We start from the raw sequence: 18,768 nt of genomic DNA on the forward strand, positions 1-18,768 counted from the left end.
CCAATAAAACTTAGGAAAGGAAAAAAGGAAAAGCAAAATGATATCAGAAATGAAAACTAAATTACAAGTTGCCCAAGGAAGAATATATTCAAATGAAAAGACACTGAAGAAAACCAGAAAAATAATCAGGAAGGTGAGAATGACATAAAGAAATAAGGAAGTAAATCAAAACTACTGAACAGCACTTATGTTTAGAACTGTAATCCAAGAAAACTTTTCAGAAATAAAAGAAGACCTGAATCTATTATCGTGTACTGGGGAAATTTGATCTGGAAAGATCAACTCTAGGACATATCTAAAAAAAAATTAGAATTTAAAGGTAGGGAAAAAATGCACAGTGCCTCCAGGTAAAGAGAGCTATTAACTTACAAATACCAGCTTTCTCAACACAACATACAAAGTATAAGGTAATAGTTGAACAACATTTTCAAGAAGCTGAAGGAAAGAAAGTGTAAGCCAAGAACAATTGTATATGGCCAAACTGACATTCAGATATCAAGGCCATAGAAATCCCGTTTGGAATACTGTAGTATTCCTGAGGACTCCAGGAGACGATGAGTTTCATCTGACCAAAAAATGACTGGAATAATTTTGTCAAGAGTTTCCAAACAGTAAGCATTTTGTATATATTATTTTATAACTTAGGCTAAAATGAGAGTGAGTTCATGGGTAAAAACGTGTAAATGTTACATGTCTGGCAAAAAACAAAAGATGCAATTTATTATAAAAATGAGAGGATAAGGGGAAAAAGGGGGGAAATAGAATATGATCATTCTGTGTATATGTAAAGGGTAATAGTCAACGAATGTTATATAAAACTGACATCAAATAGTAAAAAATTGAGTAAAAATAGTTTCAGGCACTAGAAAAGTCATAATACAGAGAGAACCTATAGAATGAAAATAGAGATCTTCCTAAGTACAAAAATATTTTTTAAAAAGCCAAAGGCACTATGAAGTAAAGAAATTCAGTAATTAGAATGAAGACAATAATTTCAACAAAGGCAATGTGACAGAATTGAGACTGAACATAATAGTCATCCTAATTAACATGAATGGGATTAACTCACCTATTAAAAGAAAAGGTTTTCTTAGGGAAATACAGTTTATCAAAACTGACATCAGTAGAGATAGAAAGCTCAACAGACCTATTTCCATAAAATAAATAAAATTATTGAGAAATTAACCCTGCAGAAAAGGACCAGGCCAGATAGTTTCACAGATTAATTTAATTGCCAAACCTTTGGCAATCAATCCTCAAACTACATAAATGAGTTTAGAGTATAAAAAAGTGAAAGAAAATTTCTAAAATCTTTTTCTTGAAGCAGGTATAACATTTGATGCCTAAACCTGACAAAAATAGCACAAAAAAAGAAAATGGAATTAGACTACAAAAACAACTAGAGGCATACGAATTAGAAAAGAAAAAGAAAACTGTTTGCCAGTGACATAATAGTAGTTCAGAGACCCCTAGGGAGTCAATGATAAAACTAACTCAATGAAAAATTCACAAGCTAGCAAGATACAAAATTAATATGCAAAACTCAATTGCATCTGTAAATACAAACAGTAACCTGGAGCTAACAGCGATCTGATACCAGTGGAAATTGACTCACACTATGGTTACCCGATATTTGAAAAAAGTTCACAGACACTTCAGTGGGGGAAAGGTGCTTGTTACATTACATCATGCTAGAACAAGGGACTATTTATGTGAGAAAAAAAATGAATTTCAACCCCTACCTCATATCATACTCAAAAACTAACTCTGAATGGATCGTAGATCTAAACGTAAGAACTAAAACTATTAAATCCTAGAAGAAACTTTTGTGACCTTGAGTTAAGCAAAATTATCAAACTATATACCTAAATTTAGTAAATTTTACTATATGTAAATTCTACCACAACAAAGCTATTTAAAAAAATATATATATATGCCAGTACATCAGATTAGCAAAAATTTAAAAGCTTGGTATTGCACTTTTGCTGTTTCAAAACAGGCATTCTCATACATTGCTATTGTTAATGCAAAATGGTACATCCCTATGAAGGAAAATTTGGCATTTCTACAAATGCATTTATCCATCTACTTAGCAATCTCACTTCTAGAAATTTACCCTGAAGTTATTCCTCCAATAATATTAAAATACATATGTACAGTATTTATTACAGTATTACTTATAATTAGAAAATATTAGAAATTACCTTCATCTCTAAGAATAGGCAATTGATTGAATAAACTATAGTATATACATACAATGGAGTACTGTTCCACTTCAGGGAAGAATAAGGAAGATCTCTCTTAAGTGATAGGGAGTTACAGCCAGGAAATGAAGAGTATATATATATAGTATGCTATCTTTTATAAATAAGAGAAATTAAAAAATATATATCGTTTTATTTTTACAAAAGAAATCAAACGAAGGATAAACTATACAACAATGAAATCTATTATCTACAACATGGATAGACACAGGGTGGATAAGATACAGGAGGGAGTGACAGCCACCTCCTTGAGAACACCTTTTTATGTTTTGTTTTGTTTTGTTTTTAACCTTTGGGTGCATATCAGTATTCTACATATTGAAAAACTGTATTAAAAATCAATAAAAATAGGAAAGGAAAACTGAACTTAAAAGTATAAGCAAACTGAAATCAATTAATCCATTTGTATTTCAAATGAATACCATAACATGCTAACGGTAAATGAAAGAACGAATTCAAGTAACTTACGAGCACAGTGTTTGTGTTCATTGTTTAACAGGTTAGAGTTCAGTTGGAAAAGAATTGCAAACAAATCCTGAACCTTTTTTAGTGTGTTTTGTTGTTTTGTTGTTGTTTTAGGGATATGAGCAAAGCAATTCTGAAATAATTGTAAGATGTATTATAGGTCTCGGTAAATATGTCGGTTATGCTTGAGGGCCAGAATCTCAATGAAGAAGCAAAGACATAGAAAACAGAATGAAGGAAGTCAAGAAAGAACATTGTGGGATGGACTAGAATTGGAGGTGTCATTGAGAATGCATCATTTCTAAAATATGTATGTTTGTGCATATGAATGTGCATATATGTATGTATGTGTGTAGACATTTGTGTGTGTGTGTGCGTGTGTGTGTGTGTGTGTGTGTGTGTGTGTGTGTGTGTATGTCTGGCTCTGTCAACTGAAAGAGCCAAGAAGCAGACACACCAACAGTATATCTAAGTGTGGAGATACCATTCTCCACTAAAAGGAATCCAGGTTTCTTAGCAAAATGACTGATTTCAGGTCTGGGAAGGATAAATACAAAATGATTCTAGAACCTGTTATACCAGAAAGTAAGGAAGTGCTCAAAATGATGGGAGCATGTCACAAAAAACCAGCTCGAAGGGGCTCCCACTGGCCAAACCTGGAAGTACTTGAGCATCAAAATAATTAAATACAGTAATGAATTACAAACCTTTGAAAAATAAGTAATTCATGAGTCTGTACCATTAGTAAATAGATTAATTAGAAGAAAGGAGGACTCTTGCTTGTTACAGACTGTTGAATGCTGACTGGTAACTAGAGTGGCTGCCAGATTTGGGAAATCAGCATATTGCATCTGTTTTCATAAAGACTGGATCAGATTGGAATCATCAAGTGCTAAATCTAGGGGAAAATTTTGATGAAGAGCAGAATATTTACATAATAACATGATTTTTAAAATAGCTCTCTAGAAACTGCTTTTTAATTGCAAGAGGAAAAATAGTAATTACATAGTAGTGAAATCAGACAACTCTGTCATTGGTGTTAAAAAATGATATCAGATGGACATGTGTGACTCTAAACGTGATATCCTGGAAAGGACAAAACATCACCTGGTAATATTATGGCTGAGAATGTATCACCTGAATCTGGCCATGAGGAAACCAGACAAACCTAAAATGAGGGAAAATTTTTTTTTAAAGATGTGTATGTGTGTGAGAAGGAGTCATATTCTTCAGAAATGTCAACACTGTGAAAAAAATAGAAGAAAAAGAAAGGTGATAAAAGGTTCCAGATTTAAAAGAGGCTAAACAGCTATGAAGACTAAATACAGTACTACACCCCAGACTGGATTCTGCACTGGAATGGGGAAGATGCTATAAAGGATACTACTGGGTCAGTAGACAAAATTGGAATACAATAGTATATTAGATAAAAGTATTGAATCAAATTTCCTAAATTTGGTAACTGGAGTATGGTATGTAAGAGAATATCACACTTAGGAAATACTGAAGTTTTTAGGGGTAAAGAGCCATCATGACGTATGTAACTTACATCACATGGTTAAGAAAAGATTTAGATGTGTATGTTTATTTATGTGTAGTGTATGTAAATCATATACATGTGTGTGCATGTGTATGTATATGTGTGTGTGCCTGTGTGTGCGCGCACTTTTATATATATATATAAGAGAGATTGAGAATATGCAAAATCTCAGCAACAACGGTCTTTAAGTATCAGTGGCTTACAAGAATACTTTATTTCTCACTCATGAATACATTGGCAAAGGTTGAATCTGGTGAGTTAGGTAAGTGTAGGTGAAGAGTATGAGGATATTCTTTGTGCTGTTCTTATTCTTGCAAATATTCTGTATATTTGAAATTATTTTCAAATAAAATTTTTTAAAAGCCCACTATTTTTTGACCAATTTTCAGACCCCATTTTATTAAGTATTTTTAAATACTTTGGTTGATGTGCCTTTTTAGTTTTTTTAATTCTGTATCTTCAATACCTTCAACAGTTTGTAGGACCAGGCCTTTTGACATTTTAGTTTCTTTGCCTCCTGAAAGTGGACATTTATCACCCTTTGTTAATTTTAGCATGTTAAATTAGAGGGTAGGTTTTTTTCTACAATCAATGAAAATTTTATTTTCTCCTAAATGTTTGGAACTAAGTGCTTTAAAATATTATGCATACTTGATAAAAATATTAATTACGTTACAGGCTGATTAAGATACAAATATAAGGACAAATGGCCGTTTTGTTTTCTTTTTCAAGCAATACCTACTTTTTCCACAGGAGGCCCTCCTGTATTTATTTCTCTGGATTAGTTTCTGTTTTTAAGGAAGGTCAAGTCTGCATGAATAAATAATCTAAGACTAATCTGTATCAGAACTTAATACAATTCAGTTGGAAAAGATGGGACATAGGTAAAAACAAACAAACAAACAAAAAAAAAGCAAACAGAAAACAGGAGGAAGAATCTTATATGATGAAAGGTGACTTGGCATAAGGAGTAGCATAGTAAATAATGAGCTTTCGGTTAGACCATGTGGGTTTATACCCTGACCCTCCCTCTTGCTTGCTTTGGACCTTGGGCAAACAAATTCACCTCTCTAAGCCTCAGTCTCCTCACCTGTAAAATGAGTTTAATAATAGAATCTATCACAAGAGTATAAGAAGTATTAAGGTCATATGAATATTATAAATGTTTATGACTCATAGTAAGCACTCAACAAATATTAACTATTATGATCATTATTATAAATAATAGAAGAAGAAATATTAATACTGAGAAAGAGGAAGAAATTATTCGTTTTGACCATTTGCTTTAGGGGAAGAAAATCTAATTTTGGCTGAGGGATAAGGATACTTTTATAGAGAATGTGACACATGGACTGGACCAGGCATAGAAAGGGGAGAGCATTCCAGGCAAAGATACAGCATAAAAATCATTGTATGAAAGGAAAAGTCTTGTCTTTAGAGTCAAAATAGGCTTTCTTTGTTGCTGACTTTACTATTATTTGTTAATATGTTTGTTTCTTTTTCTCAGAAATGTGATATTGGTCTTGTAATTTGTTTGTCGAACTTGAGAGTTTAAGAGCCTGAAACTCAGAAATACAGTAGGTTCCTAAAAATAGTAGTTTTTATTTGTATTCTTTTGTCATCATTATTAAAGGTCCAGGAATACCAGGAAATCTTGGACATATGACAGTGTTAGTAAATGACATATGGCGGGGTATGTTGGGGCAAAGCATATAGGTGCTTGGATATCAACGTAAGGTTTTAGAGAGTGAGCAGCTATTGAAGATACTTGACAAGGGACGAAAAATTATTAACTTACTCCATAATCTGATCCTTTTCTTTCCTTCACACTTCTCGTCTAACTTAGCTCTACTTTTGAAAAATTGCAGAATCTTACCACTTCTCACCCCTTCTATCACTGGTGTAGCCGTCATCATCTCCTGCCTGTGTTTCAATTACAGCTTCCGACTAGATCACGTTGCTTTTACCCCAAAGTCTAATCTGAATACAGCAGCCAGAAATATCCTTTTAGAACATAGAACTTTCCAGGACTTTCCATCTCACTCAGAGTAAAACCCAAAATCTTAAAAGTAGAAGCCTACAAGTACAGGTCAAAGCCTATGAAAGCCAGCTTGATCTGCCATACTATGCTCCAGCCCCACTCTCCTATTACAGCAATAACTTCATCTCTTACCACTCTTCTTTGTCTCCTTCCCTAGTAGTGCTCCAGCCCCTCTGACCTCTCTGTATCAACACCCACTAACACTCCAACTCTCGCTGTGTGAGGTTTTTGTATTATTGATTGCTTCCTTACATATTATATAGTAGTTATGTTTTTTGCCCTTTATGTATATCCCCCAACTAGGAGGTGAGCTTCAGCTATCTTTGATTTGTTCTCTGATTTATCTTAGAACAATAACTGATACAAAGTAGTTACTCAGTAAATATTTGATGAGTGCTTGAAGGGTAAAATGAAGAGTATCTATGCTTTAAAAAGATTAATTAACAGCAGTTTGAGAAGTATCTGAAGAAGAGAAAAGAAGCTTTCGTAATAGTTTAGACCAGCAGTGTCCAATGAGAAATATAAGGAAAGCCACCTATCTATCGTTAATACTCTAGTAACCACATTTTAGAAAGAGTAAAAAGAAACAGGTAAAATTTTTTAAAATATATTTTGTTTTAATCTAATATATTTAAAATATCATTTTGACATGCAATAATATTAAAAATTAATGAGATAGTTTTATATTTTTTATACTGTATCTTTGAAGTCAGTATTATTTTATACTTACAGCACATTAATTTATACACTAAATTTCCACTGGAAATACTGGATCTGTGTTTAGATTTAACAGCATTTCCTGTTGAAAAGGTAAATTCATATGCACGGATGTTCTAAATATAGTTTAAAAGTTTCCAGTAACTGAAATGAATACCAAAGATCTTTTTCTTTTAGTATTTACATCCATATTAACAAAACTTTCATGTTTTTAGAAGAGTGAGGCAAAATCATTTCAAAACCACATCTTTTCAACATTATTAACATCAAAGGAGTACTGCATATATTGAAAACAATTCTAAATTTATCAATATTAGCTAAGCATTCTTCAAAAATGTTTAAGTTTTGTAGCTAATTTATGTAACACTATCAGTGATTAAAATCTATGTACTGATTTATGGTAGAAAATTGTAAGATTTTTTAAAATTAATTCACTAACAGTAACCAGACCAGTTATGTGTTTATGTGTACTCAGATGCCCACATGCCTGGCACAGACATGACAATTCAACAATAATATCTTAAATGATACAGTGATAAAAGTGAAATCTAATTATACCAAAACAATAAAGTTGTGTGTGATGGAAAAATATTTTATACTTCTAATGTTTTTTTTAATTTGAATGCAAACTAATTAAAATTAAAATTAAAACCTTAATTTTTTAGTCGACTAACAATATTCTAAGCACTCAATAGCCACATAGAGCTAGTGGCTACCACATTGGACAATGCAGACCTAGAACTCTACTTCCTTGCTATTCAAAGAATGGTTTAGGACTAGCAGTGTCAGCAACACTTAGTTAGGAATGCAGATTCTCAGGTCTTGCCCAGACATACTGAATCAGAATCTGTATTTAACAAGTCCTTGGATGATTTATATGCACTTTAACATTTGAGAAACACTTGTCCAAATAATAGGCAATGGAGGATTTAAAAGAATAGTGACAATGGAATTATACCAAATATACCAAAGAGTCAGTGTGAAAGATAATATGAGGATAAAGTCAACCAGACTTAACAGTGATTGAATGTGCAGTAATAATCAGAGAGCACTGGAAGCTTTGTAATTGGTGATTGAGGGGCTGTAATGATGTAATTAGTAAAATAGGAGAAATGCAACTGAAAGTAAAGATGTTTTAATTCATGGTATTGTTTAATGTATATTTTCTAATTTTAACAAAAATAATTTTAAAATATATATATATATCTGTGTTTACAAACCCACGTGCATGCATAGTAATATAACTATTCATTTCAGAAACACACACTTGACATAAAAAATATACTACCCAAAATCAACCCTAATGCTCTCCTTTCTTTGTTAGCATATTGAGCATGCATACCATCAGCTTCTTCGGTGTATGTACAATGTCATTATTTCAGTGTTATGGACTTACTGTTAATGAAAGTGTTCCTATCCTTTAGTGAAAATAACTACCTTTCCATTTTCTCAAGGATTAATATCTTTTTTACAATTAGCAAAAGAGTCTTTAAAAATTACAAGTAGAGAGTAAGTGCATATAATTCTCTTAAAAAATTTTTAAACTGAAAACTTGAGTTGTATGAAATTTGGCAGTTTCTTCCCTCTTTTTTGGTATCTTTTTGAAGATCTTGACATGAAGTAGTATAATACTAATAATTACACCATATAAATCCTTTAAATACATAGGTATCCTAATTATTAAACACTACTATATCGATTTTTAATTTATTTTACAATGATGGTTACCAGTTGCTTCCAAAAAGAGAACACAATTTGATATCCTTTGTTCATTAACTTATAAACTTTTAATTGAATTATTTTGAGACCGTGACCCAATCCTAAAAACAGAATAATCTCCCTTTTTGAAAGTACATTAGCTACTTTAAATTATGGAAATTAATTTACCTTTATTTAGTGTAGTGACCCAAAAGGAAGCAATGAAGAAGAAAAAGGGAGGGAGAAACGGAGAATTGGAAAAAGGAAAGGAGAAGGAGGAAAGAAATAAATATAAAATGAAATAATAAGTTATTACGGGATCTTTTTTCACCAGAGGTATAAGGTACATTACTTTTTTCAACCGAGTATGGCTACCAGAATACTTTACTGTTTGTAAAAAATTGGCTGTACTGTTCTCTAAAATCTAAGTATTTTTGATGAGAATAATCCAACTTTACTGTTTAAAATAATGAGCACAATTTCCTATGAGATTACACTTATTATTTTTTCTTCAAGTTCTAACAACTTTTAACAGGCATGGGCCATCTTCTCACAACTTCCTTTGATCAACAACTTTCTAAAACCTGCTCTCACACTTAAGTTGTTTTTAAAGTTTCTTTCAGCATAGTGTTATGACCTAAGGCAGCGATGAATTGGTGAGCAGCCCAAAGCAGAAATAGTTAGCTTGTCTGAACCAGTCTTTGCCCTAAGGAAACATGGGAAACTGTTTATTTGGCAATTTCTTTAGGTTTAGATGAGTCCAGTTGTACTTGGCCTCACCTGTGCGAAGGTTGGGTTGAATGCTTGAGGAAGGCATGAAGTCTTGAGGCAGAAATGTAAGGTCAAATTAGCACACGATTCTCTGTAGTCTGGTGCGGTTGAACATGGACTTAGTTACAGCTGATGCAGCTGGCATGTGAGCCGTCTTGGCTTATGCATTAAACAATAAAGGAAACTTTAAGGACAGAAGAAATATACTCTCTCTAAAAGGAACAACAATATATGATTACTAAAGAAGTACTCACATTTTTACACCTTCAGAGATTGTTTTTCTTTGTGCATTTATTAAAGATATAGTAAAGTCTCTAGTTTTTAGAATTGATATGAGTTCCCATGCCCCTTTTATTTGTCTTTAGCAGTCCAAACTCTATATTTCAGTATAGCACCAGTAAATATTCTAAGATTCCAATCTAATTTTTAGAGGCAAAAAGAAGAAAAATACATCTATTTGATTTATCTGTCTTTTCTGTTCTAAAAGGGTGCTATAGTAAAGTGTTCCTATGTTTCCGTTTCAGATGGTTACCAGTGACCTCACAATATCAACTTTTATTTTCTATTAAAAACCGTCTTTACAAAGATCCCTCATGATATTCTTTTATAGCCACAGCCTCTTCCTTATACCAACCCCCTACTCCTTCCCTAACACCTGGCAACCACTAATCTGTTTTCTATCTCTATAATTTTGTCTTTTCAAGAATGGCGTATAAATGTTATCATATAGCATGTCACTTTTGGAGATTGGTTTTTTTCACTCGACATAATTTTCTTGGGACCCATCCAGGCTGTTGCGTATATCCATAGGTTGTTCTTTTTTACTGCTGAGTGCATATAAAACTGGTGAAATATGATTAAAGTTGGCGGATTGTATCAATGAAGTTTCCTGGTTGTGATAGTCTACTATAGTAATGCAAGATTTAACCATTGGAGGAGACTGAGCGGAGTACAGAGAAGAACCTCTCTGTTATTTCTTGCAACTGTATTTAATCTGCAATAATCTTCAAATTATTTTTTAAAAGGAAAAAAAAGCCTCTTTGAGAAAAGAAATTATAAAGCTCTTATAATGCTAGGCAGCAATCTGAGTGGAAAAACCTATTTAAGCAAACTTGGTTGGGCTTATTTTTCAACATTAATTCTTTTTGTGTGAATCAAAAAATGATCAGTGCATTCTTTAACATTAGACTTTGCCCAAGACACTGCTTAAGTAAAAGACAGTTTGCTTAGGAAAGGAACACGCGGACAGCCAGTTAGCATGCCCGCTTGCACAGACACTCGCCACATCTAGTGACTGAGTGGAGGTGAATGTAGCATTCTAAGCAAGCACTGACAAACACGAACATCTATTTCAGAATCCCCATTCCCAAGTAGTTGCTTCTTTTTAATATAGAAAAGTCTTTAGCATTTTAAGAAGGCTGAGAGAAATTTTATTATCCTATTCATACTACTGAACTTAGGTAATTGTGTTAGATTAATTGGAATCACAGAATTTTTAGTGTTGGAGGATTTTGGAAGGCAAGTGATCTTATTCTTCACAGAAATCTTGTAGTTCATTTGATTACAGTATTTTCTGTAGTTGGTTGGCTTAGTTAGAACTGATGTTAGGGTTGCGGATTGCATACCATGAGCCACTTATTTTCTGGCTGTTCAGGGACTACATTCAGCATTCCTTCATCAGTTGTTTCACATGTGCCTGTAGTAACTTATAAGGGAGACTTGGCAAGGGAAATGAAGAAACATTTATTTAATGCTTATTTTGTATGGATGCACTGTGAAAGCTAGACTTACCGTCTACAAGAAGCTCTCAATTTAGTAAGAAAAAAATGAAAAATAGAGTGAAACCATGACTTTGTACAAAGCATTTCAGAATAGGTGCCTTATAGCTGGTGAGTTGTCACAGGCATGTTTGTATTCCAAAGTAGGCATTACTCCCTGTAATTTTTCTTATTTAACTAAAAACAAATAAATATAAATCTCTAAAATTCCATCAGTAAGTTGCTAAGAGAGTACCTTTCAAGGGTGTAATTTAAACATCTCTGTGTTAGAGCAATATATTAATTTGGCTGACAAACTGGTAAATTTTACCCAAGGAGGAAGTAGTGATAAGGCAGTTGATACTATAAAACTCTTATCTTGGCAGTTTACTATGTGAGAAACACTTTGGTATACTTACTTCAATATGGGACTCATGACATTGTATTAAATGATTTATTAACAAACTATTTTAGAATGAAAAACAAGACTTTTCTAGTCACACCTAACCCTACATAAATAAATCACTCTATTTGAAACTATTATACTTTGATTCATTGTCATCCATTTACTTACCAAAGATTGTCTATGACCATGGGTTTCAAATTAAATTGTGAACTTCATCACAATTCTTCAGTATTGAAGGCAGCTGATTTCCTGCTCTGATTGCTAGCGACTTTCTGCCATCCCTGACCGTGTGCCCCTTGTTATCTGTATGGCCTTACCACTCCTGCTTTTTCTTCTTCACTTCTCTTGTATTCTTAATTAATGACTGTTTCCCCCTTTTCCCCACATCATTTTATAAGATCTCTTTACACTGTAGTTATTAACCCTATTTCTACCAAAACTGTCACAAATATTTTCACCTGTATGCATATTGCCTTTATAATTTTTTCAGTTTTTAAAACAGGTGTTTTTGTGTTGTTAAACTACCTTTTTCTTTGTGAATTCTCCTTTTTAAAAACTTTTTAAAAGTTTGTTCTTAGCTAGATTTCAGATACATATTTACCTCGTTTTCCTCCAATGTCTGAAATTATTTCGCTTGATACCGGTATGAGATGAAGGTTTATACAATTTTTTTTCCAAATAGTTTGTTTTTTGCAATCACTTACTGTTTTATGGTATCTCCATTATCATAGATTAAATTCTTATACAATCTACGGTATGATTGGGGCATCTGATCTTTCTAATTATTTTGTCAATAAATATTTATTGAGTGGATCAATGTTTAATCTAACTCTTCTTTGTCCAGTACCAACTATAGTAGCTTTAAATGCCTTAAGTGTAGATTTAAATGCCTTAAATCCTTGGGCCATGTCCCTCCTCCCTTCTTTCTTTCTTGTCTTCCTTCCTTCTTTTCTTTCTTTTTCTTTCTCGTTGTTATTGTTGTTTTTAAAAATTCGCTTACTAGTTCTCACTGATTATTTGCTTCCAAATCAACTTAAGAATCTATTATTCAAATTTAGAACTCTTGGTCAAGTTTTTCCAAAACAAACAAAATTCGATACGATTTGGATTCTGATTGGATTAAACCTCTAAAGGTTAATTTGGAAGGAATATATTTCTGTTTTGAAGCGAGATCTCCCTTAAACCCCAAACTTCAGATGATTTCTAAATGTTTCATAGGTGAAAAAGTAGCCTTTGAGCTCTATTAGATTTTGATGAACAGAGTTTTAACTCTGATTATGAGAAGAAATTTCTAATATGGGAATTGGTCCCTTTTGGTACATTTGTAACCAGAATTAGAGAAGCAGGAAAATAGTTTTTTCTTTTATGTCAACCTTCACTAAACCAGAAAATACTTGTTCAGGGTTAAATATATTATCAAAGCAAAGTTTTAACTAATTAATATTTATATTGTGAATAGGTTAACATGTAAAATTTATCAGGTAGTTGTACATGTATGCTTGTCTTTGAGTAGGGAATTCTGTTTATAAACAGATTGAAAATAGTTTCTTTGGGGGAAAAAAATAGTTTCTTTGATTTTCCTTGATATTCAGAGTCAGAACTCAATTTTGCACCTTTTGGAGAATGAGGCAGCTGCAGGTGAAGAAGCTGACAGCTCTTGGGAGGGTTAATTAGAGCTAATTATAATTTGATTGACCTGCTTTTCCTCCAGAAACCTTAACCAAATCTTCCTTTGCACAGTTAGGATTTTGCTTTTTCATACAAACTAAAGAAAATCTTTGTTTCTTGGATTTCAAATATCTATCATTTTTACACACATTACAAAGAAGTGTCACCACCTAAATCATAGAATCAGGGATATGGATGGAGTTGGAAAGGACCTTCAAGATTATATAGTCCTTGAAAGCATGTACTACTATATAAACTTATGAAAAAATATAATTTTTAGGGAGATATAAACTAGTATGCATAATTTTTAAATCTCTAAATTTTTAAATCTATTTAATGAAAAACCAAGAAACAAAATTGTCAAACTCAATAAAGTATAATTGTCTTTTTTCAACCTTGATATGTTCTTCATTTCACTTGGTTTTGATATAATCTTACTTGACTTGCTTGATAAATACTATAAAAGGATATTTGTTTAATTTATATATAAAGGGAGTTTAATGAAATAATTTCCTTTTTATTATGTGTTGTTTTTCTAAGCATGGTTTATCGTTGTTATTATAATCATTTACATGAAATATATATAGTTCTATTAATATGTCCATTAAGTTGAAACCTTTTCATAATAAGAACTTTCTTATGAAAGCTTCTTAGCTAATTAAGTTCTTTAGGGCAATTACTATAGTCTGTGAAAGACAAAATAGTCATTTTCACTGTTTCTCAACTCAGTTATATCTCATATTTATGTTAAGTGGCGCACCTGTTCATATTAGGTGGGGTTTTAATTCTCAGAAACATGTTCTAATTTGGGCAGTTAGTACCTTTTGACTTTAGAAAGTTAGGTAGTAATATATTTAATATTTTGATGACAGTTCAAAATAGCAGTATGAAATACTAAGTAGCATGTGATTAATTACAAACAACAGATATAAAATATTAAAAGAGAGGAAAATAATTATAAGCAGAAGTGGTCTGCAAAGATTAGAGACGGTAAAAACTGAAGTAAATTTTGAAGAATGGACGAAAATTGAATAAAGTAAAAAGGGGAAAGGTATATATAACTAGTGAAAGGAGTAATGTGCTCAGAAGCATCTTGTAGGTAGGAGAGTTTGATCTGGAAATTTTTAAGTACCTTTGTGTGAGCTGATAACATGAATCAGTAATGTTGGGATAAGAATGGAAATTAAAGAGTGGCTGCAAATATATCATAAATAAAGACTTCACAATGCTTAATAACTAGTTGGTAAGAGGAAGACTAGTGGGCTAGATGTAAACATGGAGAAGTAAGGAAAGTGAAAGGAGGGAGCACATATCAGAGGCATATATAAAGTTCTGTGGATTAATTTTCTCCCCCAGGTGTGTCCATGCTTGAGATAGAAGATTTAGATTCGTTTATGAATATCTGCAAATTACTTTGAGATCATCCCTTGAGAAGAATATTATACATATTTTACTAAATTGATACATAAGTTAAGGAAACTAGATATAACTTACTTTTCAACTTTTCCTTCAACAGCTCTCTTCCTGTAATAACCCTTAATCTTTTTCACAGCTGTGATGGGACGTAGACCAAGAAAGGTTTTCCAATGAGTGAATGTAGGAAGCTGATAAGAAGCATTCTTTTGGGTTTGGTGGCATAAGTTATATTACACTAAAACATATATCTCTTTGCAGTCTCCTTTTTCTCCTGTCAGCCATTGACATTTTGAAAGATTTACTGATTAGCTTAAAAATTACAGAACTTCTAAGGCTAGTGATGTGGATGTACCAGCCTCATTACAGATGTGCAACTGCTGTTAGTGCTTTTTCCTTCTATTTTAGGGAGCCATTACGACTCATAACCAGAGAAAAAAAGGCTTTACATGATTGTTGCTAATATTAAAAAAGACATGTACATGCCATTTCCAAACAACTCTAATATTGGTTTCAATAACCAATATTACTGAGTGCCTCAGGAAAGCCCTTAATAAATTATCTAATCTAGGCGATTACATATATTTTTCAAAAGCAGTAAAGAAAAATGGGAAAAAGCTGTATCAAGTACGATAGTAGTTTCTTTAACTCTCTTGTGAGTTGTTTTGGTCCTATAAAGTAAGTATTATTTCTCATTATACAAATGAACAAGGTCTTAGAGAACTACACAGCCAGATCTATGATTCTGATTTAGGTACAGCTCATCCAACGCTCACGTTTTTTTATTCTATATCATGTTGCCTCATGGGGAAAAAGTGCTGTGTATGGAAAAACACACACCACATTGTCTTTTATCTGAACTTATAGTGCCCTTTGTGTATGTTTATAATGCCCTTTGTCTCAATACAATCCCATAGCTAAGTTTAAAGTATTTTTAGCCTACAAAGATTTTCATTAGTTTGAATTATATTTTCAGAGAAGAATTTGGTCTGATTTCCCCTTGAAGATTCATCGTAAAATTGTGAGGTAGAAAATCCTCATTTTACAATGGGACAGTATGAATTGAAGGCATTTCTTCAGTATCACCAAAAAAAAAAGTCGAGATTTGATATTATAATTCAAGTCCCTTTTAGTATATTTCTCATAGTGCTTAGTATTAAAAAGCATACTTATATAGGTTTTTATGATTCACTATTATATCTTAGTTTCCCTTTTATTTTCTAAGTTTCTAAACTGAATTAATCTTTACCTAATACAAAGTAAATCAGTGAACTGACTGCAGTTTTTAACCCTGATGTGGTATCAGGCTCATGGTCAGGTGACTGAGAGAATTCTGAGTCAATTGTTACTGACATAGGAGGCTTTACAGTTAGTTATTTATTAGAAGATAGCCTGGGAGGAAAATAAAAAATGGATTTATGCTATCCTGTATCTTGCTAAATACAGAACACTGCTGGCTATCTTTTCTTTACTTCTTCCTCTAAGAGTCATCATTTCAATGCACTAATCTTTTAAACATCCATTCAGTGAGAATTGGGCTAGAACTTTGCTAAGGGGTCACATCTACCAACCTGACAGTTATACATTTACAAAAGAAATAGCATGAATTTATTCAGCATCAAAACCTCTGCATCTTTTACCACCCAACCTCATTTCACACTGTATTACCATCAGTGCACTATAGTGGCTATTTAAATTCCATCCAGATTCTTCATTTAATTAACTAGCATTCTTTGAACAAAAATAAAAGTGCTGTTTTTATAGAGGAATAAAAGCTGCATGAAGTGAGTGTGAAGGAGACAAATCATTAAATTTGTTATTCTTCATTGCAGCTATGGAGAATTCTCTGCCCCTCCCCTTTCTCTTCAGTGACAATATTTTTTTTCTAGCTTGATTGAATGGAAAATAGAGAATGATGTAGCTGCCCCAAATGTTTTTGAGTAAATTGTAATGGCCACATCCTAAGCTCATGTAGGGTTAGTAACTGGCGATATTGTCATGTATGAGTAATTTTTTTTTTTTTTAAGCAATGTCTATACTTGGAGAGGTAGTATGGCATAGCAGCCAAGAGCATGAACTTTGTAACTAGACTTTCTGGGTTCAAATCCTAGCTCAGCCACTTACTAGATTTGTGATTCTGAGCAAGTTACTTCAAATTTCTCTGCTTCATTTTCCTACCTTTCAAGTGAAGATAATAATAGACAAACCTCACACGGCAGTATGCAGATTAACCGAGTTGACCAATGTGAAACACTCAGGGTAGTGCCAGCACATCTTAAGCCATTACTTTTGTGTGCACAGCAACAGTCTGAAGTGAACGTTGATCCAGCTGCGGCGCTGGTGGCTCTTGATCACCTGCGCTGAACTGACTGATGTGACTAATGCGGCCAAGTACATGTCATTTTATTTCCCCAGACATTTTTTTCTAAAAGTATCCTTTTATTACAAGACAATTACGTTAAAAAAATAAGGAGATAAAGTTCTTTTAATCAAGGTGTAGTAGGCAGTTGGTTGGCCACATCTTTCTGTCTTGCACCCTGCTGCTAGATTTAGCTTTTTAAAGGACCATGTTCTCATATCAATTTCTGCTCAGAAGGCTTCAAGACTTCCCCCGATACAAACCCTCTCTTCCTTTGTTCACATTGTTCATTTTGTCCAACATGCCCTACTCTCTTCCTCCACTTACCTAAGTCATACCTAATGTTCTAAGCTGAGCCAGAAAAAGGAAGGGATCTTTTATCCCCGTTGTATTTTTTAGCATATAACATGATTGTCTGGATGCAGTAACTGCTAGGGAAAGGTTGTTAATGATGTTGAACTAACTGTCTGTTAGCTTGACTTTCAAACTACATTTAGAATCTAACCACTTCACATTATCTCTGCCACTGTCACCCTTGTCTAAGCCACAATTACTTTTAGTCTGTCCCCTTCCTCTTCTCCCTGCTCCATCCTTGCCCACCCACTATTTTCTACTCTCAACACAGAAAGAAAAGTAATATATACATATATATGTTACCTAATATGTTAGATCATATCAATTCTCTGCTCAAAACCCTCCAATCCCTTCCCATGCCACCTTGAGTAAAACCAAAGTCCTTAAAACAGTCTACAAAGCTCCTTAAGACCTGTCACTCCACCCCAACCCTATCCTCGCCCTTGCTTCTCTTACCACTCTGCACTCATCCGACTACTCCCTTCTTCCTGTCTCCTCTCTGCTTCTGCCACTGGCTTCCTTACTGTTCTCTGAAGATGCAGGGCACAGTCCCATCTCAGGGCCTTTGCACAAGCTCTTCCCTCTGCCCAGAATTCTTCTTAAGAAATATGCATGGCTCTCCATCCCTCCTGCAGGTCTCTAATCAAATGTATTTCTCAATGAGATCTTTACTGATAATCTCTATTTTACTAGACTCAAGTGTAAATTCTAGGGGACAGGAGGGAGGATTTTTTTGTCTATTTTGTTCAGTGCTCTATCTTTAGTACTTAAACCAGAACCTGAAACAAAATAAATACTTAATAGGATTGAATGCATGAATTAAAATTTGATTCTTAAAAATGTGTCCATATTTGCAACCCTCCCTTCACTTCAGTTGTGTTTAGGCTTGTACAAAATCAAGTGTCCTGTGATAGCTCCAAGAAAATTAAAATAGCCGTTGTTGAATACTAGCCATGGCAATTGGCTAGAAAGTTCCATTGCAGAGAAAAGAGATTTCTGCATCAAGCAAAAGAAATGGTTTACAATATAATAACTCCCATGTTAAATTATATTGGTGTCCTGGGGAACTGTCATTGACCCAGCGCCGAGGCACATTTTGAGAGAGCAAGTGGTTGGCTGCCCCATCCCCTTCCTAAGGTGGAGAATGTAGCTAATGTGTAGTTTTGTTTGTTTTCATTTTTTGTTTTTGTCATCTTGTGGCAAAGTAAAATAATGAAAAGAGCATTAAGGTTGAAGTCAGGCAGACCTAGGTTTAAATTCTGGAATCACTGTGTCCTTGGACTGCTAATGTAACCTCCCTGAGCCACTGTTTGAT

At 33.3% G+C, this 18,768-nt stretch overlaps 1 protein-coding gene across 6 annotated transcripts in view; it reads left to right on the plus strand.

The window, feature by feature from the left end:
- The window catches only part of STXBP4 (syntaxin binding protein 4), a 136,720-nt gene that overhangs the window by 48,334 nt on the left and 69,618 nt on the right, over nt 1-18,768 (plus strand). The window lies entirely within an intron of this gene.

This window comes from Pteropus medius, unplaced genomic scaffold, assembly GCF_902729225.1.
Source record: "Pteropus medius unplaced genomic scaffold, Ma_sr-lr_union100, whole genome shotgun sequence".
In the NCBI taxonomy this organism is placed as follows: Eukaryota; Metazoa; Chordata; class Mammalia; order Chiroptera; family Pteropodidae; genus Pteropus; species Pteropus medius.